A 12,095-nucleotide genomic window follows, 5' to 3' on the forward strand; every position below is an offset into this window, starting at 1 on the left:
AATGATGTCATCCCTCTCTGTGAAGTTGGCTCATTTCCTATTTGTAAAGCAAAATGATAAAACCATCTGCGTCCTGGGAACTTGGGACAAGCAAACCTCTGGATCAGCTTTAGTAGGGAAACAGTTCATTAATTTACAAATTGTCTGGTTTTCTTCTGGAAAGAAAGAGAATAAAAAGCAATGGTTCACATCAGAATGCCTGGAATAACTGTTTGGTTGAAAACAGAAGATAATCCCCAGCTCTCTCTCTGGCAGTCTCAGCTTGAAGTTGCTACCAACAGAATAAACAGAGACACTTCTTCCATTCTGTTCTTGGAAAAATATTTATATGAAGTAACACATCGAGTGCTCTCATGTTTGAGTCCAAAGTCTCAGGCTGAGAAAGACCCTCTCTGATCCTGCCTGTGTACACATATTATATATGTAAATATGGGCTTCCCTGGGCTCAGACAGTAAAGAATCCTCCTGCAATGTGGAAGACCTGGGTTCAATCCCCGGGTCAGGAAGATCCCTTGGAGAAGGGCATGGCAATCCACTCTTAACATTCTTACCTGGAGAAATCCATGGACAGAGGAGCCTGGCAGACTACAGTTCATGGAGTCGCAAAAAGTCGGACACAACTGAACAACTAACACTTTCACATCATATATATATATATATATATATATATACATACATATATATATTTGTGTGTGTGCGTGTATATATGTGCTATGCTGTGCTTAGTGACTAACACTTCCACTTCATATATATATATGTATGTATGTATGAAAGGATCGAACCCAGGTCTCCTACATTGCAGGAAGATTCTTTACCATCTGAGCCACACAGCAAGCCCCAGAATACTAGAGTGGGTAACCTATCCCTTCTCCTGGGGATCTTCCCAACCCAGGAATTGAACCTGGGTCTCCTGCATTGCAGGCAGATTTTTTACCAGTTGAGCTACCAGGGAAGGCCATATATGTGTGTGCATGTGTATGTGTGTCTTTCATATGTATTTGCAGGCTCCATCAACTTCACTTAGTGCTTGCCATTTGTCTATTTTGGCTAAAAAAAAAGATAACCGATTATTTTTGCATTCCTCCTATAAAAATGCAAATTTTCCTTAAAGTATACTTTTGGACAAGTCAGGAAAGTGTGGGAACAACAGATAAGCACACAAAAAATCCATTAAGATCTTATCTCTGGACTTCCCCGGTGGTCCAGTGGCTAAGTATCCGCCTTGCATTGCGGAGGACACTAGTTCAATTCCTGGTCCGAGAAGATCCCACGTGCCCCATGCCTCAGGTTGACTAAACCCATGCTCCGTAACTACTGAGCTTTTGCTCTAGGGCCCACGAACTGCAACTACTGAACCCCGCATGCTCTAGAGCTGGTACTCGGCAACAAGAGAAGCCACCTCAATGAGAAGCCCAAGCACCACTACTCGAGAGTATCCTTCAATCTAGCTCGCTGCAGCTAGAGAATACCCATGTGCAACAACAAAGACCCAGGGCAGACAAAAATAAATAAATAGCTTTTTTATTCCAAAAATAGAAAATGGTCTTTTCTTGCTACACGTGTGGTTTTAGCATAGTTCTTTCCTACATATCTGGCTACACTCCTCTTCTGTATCTGCTCCACTCCTAACACTTGCCTCAACAGCCCAATAATCCACAACCTTCCGTCTTCAGTATCGTCATCCCTGTCTGTTGCCTATGGCTGAGGTATCTCAAATAAGTATGAGTTCCCTAAGATAATGTCTCAGGATTCTAGTGACCCAACCCTCATAGCTACTTAACTTTCATAATATATGTTTACATTTGAACTGCCCATGAGATAACTGAATAGCTCCTTTACTTAAATTCATTCACAGATTCTATACTTTTGTATTCTCTTCTGTTGCAAGGGTCCTAAATGTATTCTGTTACTGACTTTATACATATCTCTATAGGTTTTATGTGTGTCTCACCATGTCAAAATAGAAGACTTTTACTACATTTTATTCATCTATCATTTGTGCAGCTCAGGGCAGCAAATGATGGAAGAATCAGCTTCTCTTTCTCCTCCAGTTTTGTAACTCATGAGACCATGTCACAGGTCTTAAACATTCAAATGTTTAATATATTAGTTGTGAGCCACACATATGGTAGATGTGTAGTAAGTGTTTTCTTTGATTATTTTATTATTCTCTATAAATTCTTTACTGTGAGAAGAGGCTAGTCCACATTTCCATATGGCTTTTTTAGTTGGTGTAAGAAATTATTACCCCAATTTAGTGGTATAACAGAAACACAGTGGAGGCTCATTTTTTCATCTTATTAACAGTATGTCAGTGTTCCCAGTGGGCAGGAACAATAGTAGTCTTCCACAATAATCAAAGACCTACATTTGTTTCCTCTGGAGATTTAGTTGTTAGATAGAGGTTCAGAATGTTCTGCATTCACTCGGAAAGTGGGGAAGAACAGGTGGAAAATGGATCTCTACTTCTCAATTAACCTGGCCTGAACTTGTGCTTTTGACTATCCATTTTCTTTTCCCTTTCATTGACAAGAACTAGTCACTTGGAATCACCTAGAAGTAATGAAGATTAGAAAAACTCCAGTCCCTAGGTGTACAGCCACTTCTTAGCAATAGTTCTAAATATTAAAGGGAAAGTATGGATCTTTGATGATTAACCTGGTTAGAGCATATGCCACAGAATTCAACTTACAATTGATATAAGCATGTGTGTGCGTATGCACATAAACACACATTTCACATAGGATCTTTTATACATTTGTCAACCTCACATCACTACAGCAAAAAGCAATGTGTTTTATTTTACAAGCAACATATAAATCCTTGAAGTTCATCCAAATATATAATTATCTGATAAACCCTTTTCCTCAACTCAGGATACAAAATATGTCCACATCTGTTGTACATTCAATTATTGGCCTTGATTCTTCATGCCTTTGCCATATAAGTTTTTATTCCTCCATTGGAAGGATCTACTTTCATGCCCCTTCACTTTGAGCTCAGCCATGTAACTTCTTTAGCTAACGGGATGTTAGAAAACATGACACAAGCAAGGGCTTAAAGTGTACTTGTGCATTTGAATATTCCATCTGGCACCTCTACCACACCATTGTAAGAACATGCCATGGCTAGCCTGATGGTCCAAGAAGGAAGAGAGCCATGTAGAAGAGAGTTACTGCATCTGACCCAGCAATTTGCAAAGAGAAGCAGAGTGGCATATTGGAGCTCAGCTTAGATCAGTGGAACTCTAGTGAGCTCATAAGTCTGTGAGGATGCTTATTACCAAATGCTACTGAAATGCCATGACTATTTGTTACACAATATTGTGTGGCAATAGAAAACTGGCACAACATATATCAGTTTTGCAACTTTTGCTTATGACCCCAAACTCCTCTCTTTTTCCCATCTCTGGAGACATTCTCTAATCTGAATTTTCCAAGAATATCTAAGACTTACGTGTCTTAAATGAAGATTGATTAACTGTCCTTCCAAATGCAAGATAACAAGAGACTTGGAGAGTGAGACTAGTCCACTAACGCTATTGCTGCTTGAAGCCATTATGTGTTGCTATTGAAGACTGTCCAGCTCAATCCTACAAATACTTGTGATAGCATCATTGGTGTAGACTCCTGTACTACCCATACAATTCTTGAGTTTGGGATTTTACAGATACTATTCTTTATTCACACATACCTCCTTAGCCACAGTCCACCGAGCATACTTCCATGTCATTACAGCTACAGCCTCAGCATGTTGTGTTATAACTGGTCCTCTTCCAAAACCTTTGTACGCATGTGGTGTCTCAGATGGTAAAGAATCTCCTTGCAATGCAGGAGACCTGGGTTTGATCCCTAGGTCAGGAAGATCTCCTGGAGAAGGGAATAGTTACCCATACCAATATTCTTGCCTGGAGAATTCTATGGACAGAGGAGTCTGGCAGACTACAGTCCAAGGGGTTGCAAAGAGTCAGACATAACTAAGTGATTAACACTTGAGACAAAGTATATAGATAAGACTCCTTATGCTTCTTTTGGCCTTTATGGCCAGGCCAGGCCAGCTAAGTCCATTCCAAACCACCAGGGAGCTTCTAATAATGGAAAAGATTAAGGTATAGGAGATGCTGATATTCATCTTCCTCGAAGTCATATTCATCACTGCACATTTTATCCAGCCTTCTCCAAATTCCACCTCCATATAAGCAGTGTTTTGAGAATGTCTATATTCTCAGGCTGCAGAAGTTTTGTTATACACTTTCTATAATGTTTTTATATATCCACTTCCATTCCAGTGATTGCTCCATACTACTAAATCAGCCTCATGCTGAGATGTTATCTTCATCTAGGAGCAAAGGGCTGACTATTAAGACTTATAAAATTTTATCCCATTTCCTATCGTATTATATCTAATGTTCTATTTTAAATATTACTTAAGGGAAAATCATTCAAGAGGAAGCACTTATAACAGGGGAGTCAGGGTTTACAGAATGTCAGAGCTCAAGGTATTATGCTCACTAATTACCAGTCCACATTAGTGCTCAACCAAGGAGCTTGCAGACATATTTAGCTGAACCAGCAAATGTCTTTAGGTAGGACATGTCTTCTCAGTTTTAAACCCCTGTCATGCTCAGTTTCCCAGTTCCTCTGTTTAGCAGATTCTGCTTTCCTTTATCTGGGTATATTGATAGACATTTGAATTCAGGATCTCTGCTACAGAGCAGTTCTCTCATTGTACAGATGCAGAAATTGAGGTCCAACTTGATGTCATGGTTTCTATGATGACTGGTGGAATCCCAGCCTTTGGACTCTGAGCCTTGGACGATAGACTGGGTTTCAGAACTCTGACACATTGAGAAATGAATTGACAAGAGTTGAGCTCAGAAGCTCTTATTCTTATTCCAAGGCACAAATCAGTGCATCCAGGTGTCAGGCAAGCTAGAGTTCAAGGATGGTGGAACAGCTATGGTCAGAATAAGGGAGAGCAGGCCAATAGCAAGAGAAACAAGACTCTCCACTTCCTCTTCCAAGACTGAACAGCTGCAGAGGGATGGTAAATGTTTCCTTTCTGGAGTTAACTCTGGATGAACTAAAGGTGTCAAAAATATAGATGAAAGAAAAAACATGTAGACACTAAAACTGACTCTTTTTGCCCAAGTAAAACAGATGGCTGGAAAAAAGTCAAAGAAACTGGGTCAAAGACAAAATGGGTGGTCCCAGGGGAGGCTCAGATGCTGTCGTATTGATTTGTCTAAGCTTTGGAAAATAACCTACAATTAAACCAAAGTAATTCAGATTGCAAATTCCTGGGGACTGCGATCAGACTGACTGAATGAGGATCCAGGGAAAGAGATTATCAGTGGAGCCAGTGACTTGAAAGAAAGTAAGAAGAATAAAGAGTGGGCCACACGAAATAGGAACAAGAAAGCTAGAATATCTTGTATCAGTGATTCCTATTTGATAAAAGACAGAGGACAAAAAATCCTATCAATGGCCACATACCAAGTAGGAAAGAGAGAGCGAAAGCAAGAAATAGAATTTACTCAAATTTTACAGGATCCATGTTAATTCCATGCATTTGGGGATCTCAATAAGAGGTAGACTTGGAGAGAGGAATAGTCTGGAAATGGAGAGGAATATAGGTTAACTAGACATTCCCCTGCTACAGGAAAAGAGTGGTGATGTCAAATTACATAAATCTTTGATGGCCATTGATCCAAGGGATGAGAGCTTTTAGATCTTATAGAGATCTCCAAGGAGCAGTAATTCTGGAGGCTGGTGGGTGCTGTAGGTGAACTGAAGGAGAGCTACAGTTTGTGTTGAATAGCTGGAAGGAGAAGGAGGGTGAGAGGAATAAATTCCAGCCTCCAAGAGAAGGTGCTAGACAGGGATGACTGGGTAGTTCAGGTATTTAAATTCCACACTCCACAAGAGAACTAGATTTATCAGAAGGGACTGGTACAGAAATCTAGATATTTGTCCTGACCCTAAACCACGGAGTTTAAAATATAGCTGAAGGCTGCTGGCATCTGTTGAAAATTGACCCATAGACATACTATTTCCTTGGCGTCCAAAAATTTTAAAATATATTAGTTCTTTATCAACATTTGGAATGAGGAGTTTTCATACCAAAAAATAAAAAATCTGAACTTTGATTTTTCTGTGAAAGTTATAAAATCAAGCAACACCGGCAATGTGATTTGTGGGGGCCAAATAAATTCCACCTCTTGTTTTTCTCACTCGAGTTTATGAATAAATTGAAAAATGAGAGAACAAAAGATTAAAGCAGGCAAGGCAAAGGTCAAAAGATCTCATTTAGTGCTCACAAACTCTAAGATGAAAGATGTGGGTTAGCTGAGAAGAAACAATGAGCTTCTTGATGCCAAGCCCCAGAAAAAGTCAGGCTTATTTACCTAGTCCCAGATAGTACTGGACTAACTGCAGACCTCCCCTGATGGGACCTGACTCATTAATACTTTGCCACATGGAGGAGCAGACTAAAGCCTGCCCCTTCTCACATAGGCAAGTGCCAGAGAAAAGAAGCAAGAAAGAGGTTGAGCAGCAAAGTTCAGCTCCTCCACCAAATTTAACAAACTTGATTAGTTACTTATCTCTAGGTAGCAGTGCACAAGATCAGGGAGAGAGGCCAGAAGGTCCCTCCACTTAGAGGAGGAAGAAACAAGGTTTTTTCTTCACCCCCTAAACCCACCTACCTTGCTCATGTGGCCATGGCAGTTCCTGTATCTGTGGTCACTGAGCAAATGTTCTCCAGCTCAGTGCAGTCCCAACCATGTACTTCTTACTCATATCATCACCAGTTTGTTTTATTCATTTGCATTACCTGCCTTGCCCTTCGGGTATTTGTTTCCAACCACTGGTATTGTTGAGAGTTGTCAGTGTGGTCATCATACCACACAAATGGTTAGTGAAGCAAAATGGTTCCAACTTCACCTCTAAGAATCAGAGTTTAGAATTTAAAGGTTTCTGGTCTTCAATAGAGGCCACCTGATGTGAAGAGCCAACTCATTGGAAAAGACCTTGATGCTAGGAAAGATTGAAGGCAGAAGAAGAGGGCGGCAGAGGATGAGATGGTTGGATGGCATCACGAATTCAATGGACATGAATTTGGGCAAGTTCCGGGAGACGGTGAGAGGCAGGGAAGCCTGGTGTGCTGCAGCCCATGGTGTCACAAAGAGTAGGACATAACTTGGCGACCGAACAACAACAGGAAGACAACTGAAATGGACTGAGTCAAGTAAGGACATATGTTGTGGTTACATTGGAAACTCAAAATCTACCCACATCAAAACTGCCTGTACTGAATATGGGGGCTGTAAGTATATTGGGAAAATACAGGACTTTAAACAAACAGGAGAATGTAGATGAAGGGAAAAATAAAATAAGGCTTAAAGTTGCACAGCCATCCTTACTTCCTTCTCATGGCCTTCACCTTACTGCATTCTAATGGCCTCCGTGTTTATCTCATGTATGATTACATTCTTTATGGCTTGGATACAGGGGGCACTGAATACCTTTTTATTAAACACATGAACAACAAGCCAAGAATGATGTCTTTAAGGAAGAAGCTGTTTAGGAAAAGTGATGAGGAAATACTTTGTCAAATAGGAGGTTATTGTTGATCTAGAACAGAGGGAGTAGAGGTAAAAGTCAGAGGACAATGTGTTGAACAAGCTTCAATTCCTTTGCAAAATCTTCCCTGATTTTCTCACCATATGAAACCACAGCAAACTGACCCAACTGTCATCTATGACCACTATTGCTTACTGACACTGTACAAATATTTCTCATACTATATAACTTATCAAACAATAAATGAAATGGGGATTTGAATATTAAAAACATTCTCACTCCTCTTAAAATTCAAGAGGAAGGAGACAGACAATATACAAATAAACAGATGAGCATATAAAACATAGCAGGTTGTTGTAAAAGCTTTGTGTGTATGCTCAGTCGCTCCAGTCGTGTCTGATTCTTTGCAACCCCGTGGACTGTAACCTGCCAGGCTCCTCTGTCCATGGAATTCTCCAGGCAAGAATACTGGAGTGGATTGCCATTTCCTACTCCAGGGATCTTCCCGATCAAGGGATCGAAACCGTGTCTCTTACATCTGCATTGGTGGTGGATTCTTTACCTCTGTGCCACTGGGGACAACTATCAATGCTTTGAAACAAACTAAAAGAAGAAGTGAAACAGAGAAATTATATCCTATGACCACTCTGGATACCCTACTGAAAACAGATGCTAGGGCCAAAAGATTGGAAGCTGGTAGGCCACTTAGGACGGAGAAGGCGATGGCACCCCACTCCAGTACTCTTGCCTGGAAAATCCCATGGACGGAGGAGCCTGGTAGGCTGCAGTCCATGGGGTCGCTAAGAGTCGGACACGACTGAAGTGACTTAGCATAGCATAGCATAGACTACTTAGGAAACTACTACAAAAGATGGTGATGGTTTAGACCATCTCGACATTGTGACATTGTGAGAAGTGGTTGCCTTTTTAAAAAATATATTTTGATGGAAGGACAACAGTATCTACTAATGGTTTGGATGCGGGTTATAAGAAAAAGAAAGTGGTCAAGGATCCCAAGCTAGTTAGCTAGGGCAGACGGTTGAACGGAGTGCCAAAATACTGAGTAGCGGAAAAACGTGGCTGGAACAGGTTTAGGTAAGAGGAAACATCCTTTGGTAATTAACTTTTTCTTATCTAGCTTCCTGCACTATTCTGTGGACTCCTCCATGACAGGATTTTTGTCTCCTTGCCATGTTCACAATATCTTGTACCACGTTTGACACACAAAAAAAGATCATTTATTTTCTTAACATTTGATGAATAAATGAGCTACTTGGAAACATATAATATTTTTATTTCTTAAATTCAATACTATAAGCTTCACAGGAGGTATGGTCTCATTTTGTTACCACTGAATCCCCAGGATCTAAAATAAAAGCCAGTGAAAATGTTGAATACATATCTATGTATTCTGTGCTGTTCTTCCTACTGATACTTCTGCTCTCTGTATCTGGTTCTGGTTAGTCTGAAGGAAATACAAAAGTAAATTAATATACATTTTTGGCATGTTCTTAATCACTTAATTGATGAAAAAGTTGCTTTAGAAAATTAAATTCATATTCCTTATTACCAACTGATGGCATTAATACTGGCAAATCTAACGGTTTCAAATATCAAACTCTCCCTGAACTTTTGGTCATTGCATGTCCTTTTCTCATTTTACTAGAATTTCCTTTAGAAAGTCACTAGAATGTCAGGGAATACTTCCAAGCACTCAGACATGTTCTTGTGGTTTAAAGGAACAGATATCTGGCTCTGTATTTAAATCTTATTAAGATGCTAAACAAATTATTGAACTGATTCTAATTTTCTGTAGTTTAAAAATCACTTTTAAACATCCATCTTTGTCCTGGACAGTGGCCAAAGCTAGCAAATGCATCTCAGCTGGGGAACAAGCTGCCACTTCTTCCTTTAGATCCTCTTTCAACACTGGAGATTGGCTCACACATGGTGAGGAGCTAAAAGTCAGACTTGTCCTTGAATCTTCCTTTTGTTGTAGGGCAGATTTTCTAAATTGCCTTTTTCAGAACACCACACTCTATGAAAATAAATTTTGGAAACTGTAGTCTACTCCCTCTGAGAGATTAATAATGAATCTAAATACCCTGTGGTTAAAAGAAATCAACTTTAAATCTATTGCCTCTCAAACCCACATGACTGCAGAATGTTTTTTATAAAGAAGCATCATTAATAAGTTATGAGAAATAGTGGGTTACAAAGTTCATTTTGTGAATGCTCATCTTAAAAGGTATGTATTAACATATAAGTGGTGGGGATCCAAGTGCCTATTCTGGAGTTGTTGTTTTTTTTCCAGGGGAGAGTTACTTGAAGGGAAGAATCCAGAAAACTATAGCTGTTGATAACCCTCCTTTCTCATCAGCTCAAGTTTTCTGGACTCTTCCCTTTAAGTAACTCTCCCCTGAAAACAACAAACAAACACAAAAAACTCCAGAATAGGCACTGGAATCTCCACCACTTATGGAATGGGATAATAGGGAAAAACTGTTGGTCTGAAAGATGTTTCAAGATTTTATCTTAGCTCTGTCACTTGTACTTACGTGATTTTAGAGGATAGGTCTTTTGCATTACTTGATCCTCAGTTTTCACATTTTACAAACCAAGAATGATAAGCTGTATCCTACTCATCACTCATGACAGCTATGACAATTAAGTGTATACTAGAGACATTTATAAAGTGCTACAGATTGTACAAATAAAAGGATAATTGTAAAATTTCCAGAAGGGTTTTCTCCTTATCAATATTGTTCAAGAAAGATACAATGTGAGCCACAAATATACTTTTCATTTTCAAGTAACTACATTGTAAAAGCAAAAAAAGAAAGAGATGAACTTAATTCTAACAATATATTTTATTTAACTCAACATTTCTAAAATATTAATATAAACTAAGCAACATAATTAATTTTAAAATAATCAAATACATTACATTCTAATTTTTTGTACCCAGCCTTTGAAATCCAATATGTGTTTTATACTTCTCATCTCATCTCACACTAGCCACATTTCAAGTGCTCAGTAGCACATCTTGCCAGTATGGCTATTAGCACAGCTCTATACAAAACTTTGTCTGTAGAAAGCCAGTGCCTGTGTTCTAGCAGATTCCAGAATAGTAATTTTTCCATTATTGTAATCCATTCTGGAGGCTTTATAGGGAAATCCTTCTCACATCTCATCACTTCAGCATTGACTGTTCTGCCTCCCTCTTCCACACTTAAGGAGTCATGATTACATAGGATCCACCAGATAGTCCAGGATTATCTCTCTATTTCAAGGTCAGTTGACTAGCAACCTTAATTCCACTACCTTCATTCACCTTTATTATGTAATGTAAGATATTTACAGCTGCCAGAGATTAGAACACGGGTGTTTTAGGGAGGTCATTGTTCTGTCTACCACACTCTCTTTAAGAAATATTATGCAAATTGTTTTTCCTGGCTCTCGTTGAAATCTCAGGCAGGTCACATGGATGTTTCCAGTTCATAATTTAAGAAAAAATATTCCCAGTGAATATTTTCAACATTTTAAACTGATACTCAATCTTAACTTCTCCTGTCTCTCTGATTAGTTCTAGCACAGGCCTGGAAATCTGGTGTAAGGAGGCAGAGTGAGTGAGTGAGTGGAAGTCTCTCAGTCATGTCCAACTCTTTACAACCCCATGGACCATACAGCTCATGGAATTCTCCAGGCCAGAATACTGGAGTGGGTAGCCTTTCCTTTCTCCAGGGGATCTTCCCAACCCAGGCAGGTCTCCTGTATTGCAGTCAGATTCTTTACCAGCTGAGCCACGGGAAGCCCAAGGAGGCAGATATATGGTTAATTTCTACCATACGTTGTGACTACCTCTTCCCCACATCAATATCTGCTGTTTCCCACCTAGCCAGGATCCTAGAGTAACACTGCTTTATAGGCTCGAATCTCAGGCATTGGTGCCCTTTAAAGCCAGATGCAATTATTGGCTTTGTTTCAGTAGGTGAACTCCTTAAGATCCTCCACCAGGAGCCTGCACCAGCAGTCCCCCTGATATGGTCAGTACTTCCCCTCAGTTGGAAGCTACAACTCCCCTCACAGTCCCGGGGTTCCAGCATTCCTGCCCTCTACTGGAGTCATCAGGCAGTAGAATTGGACAGTTGACCCCAGGCTCTCTCCCCTCCATGGTGGAAATATAACTTGCTCCCCATGCTGCCCTTCAGTTCAGTTCAGTTGCTCAGTCATGTCCGACACTTTGCAACCCCATGAACTGCAGCATGCCAGGCCTCCCTATCCATTGCCAACTCCCAGAGTTTACTCACACTCATGTCCATTGAGTCAGTGAAGCCATCCACCCATCTCATTCTCTGTCATCCCCTTCTCCTCCCACCTTCAATCTTTCCCAGCATTAGGGTCTTTTCAAATGAGTCAGCTCTTCGCATCAGGTGGCCAAAGTATTGGAGTTTCAGCTTCAACATCAGTCCTTCCAATGAATATTCAGGACTGATTTCCTTTAGGATGAAC

The sequence above is a fragment of the Bos indicus genome, chromosome 14 (genome assembly GCF_029378745.1).
Source record: "Bos indicus isolate NIAB-ARS_2022 breed Sahiwal x Tharparkar chromosome 14, NIAB-ARS_B.indTharparkar_mat_pri_1.0, whole genome shotgun sequence".
NCBI classification, from domain to species: domain Eukaryota; kingdom Metazoa; phylum Chordata; class Mammalia; order Artiodactyla; family Bovidae; genus Bos; species Bos indicus.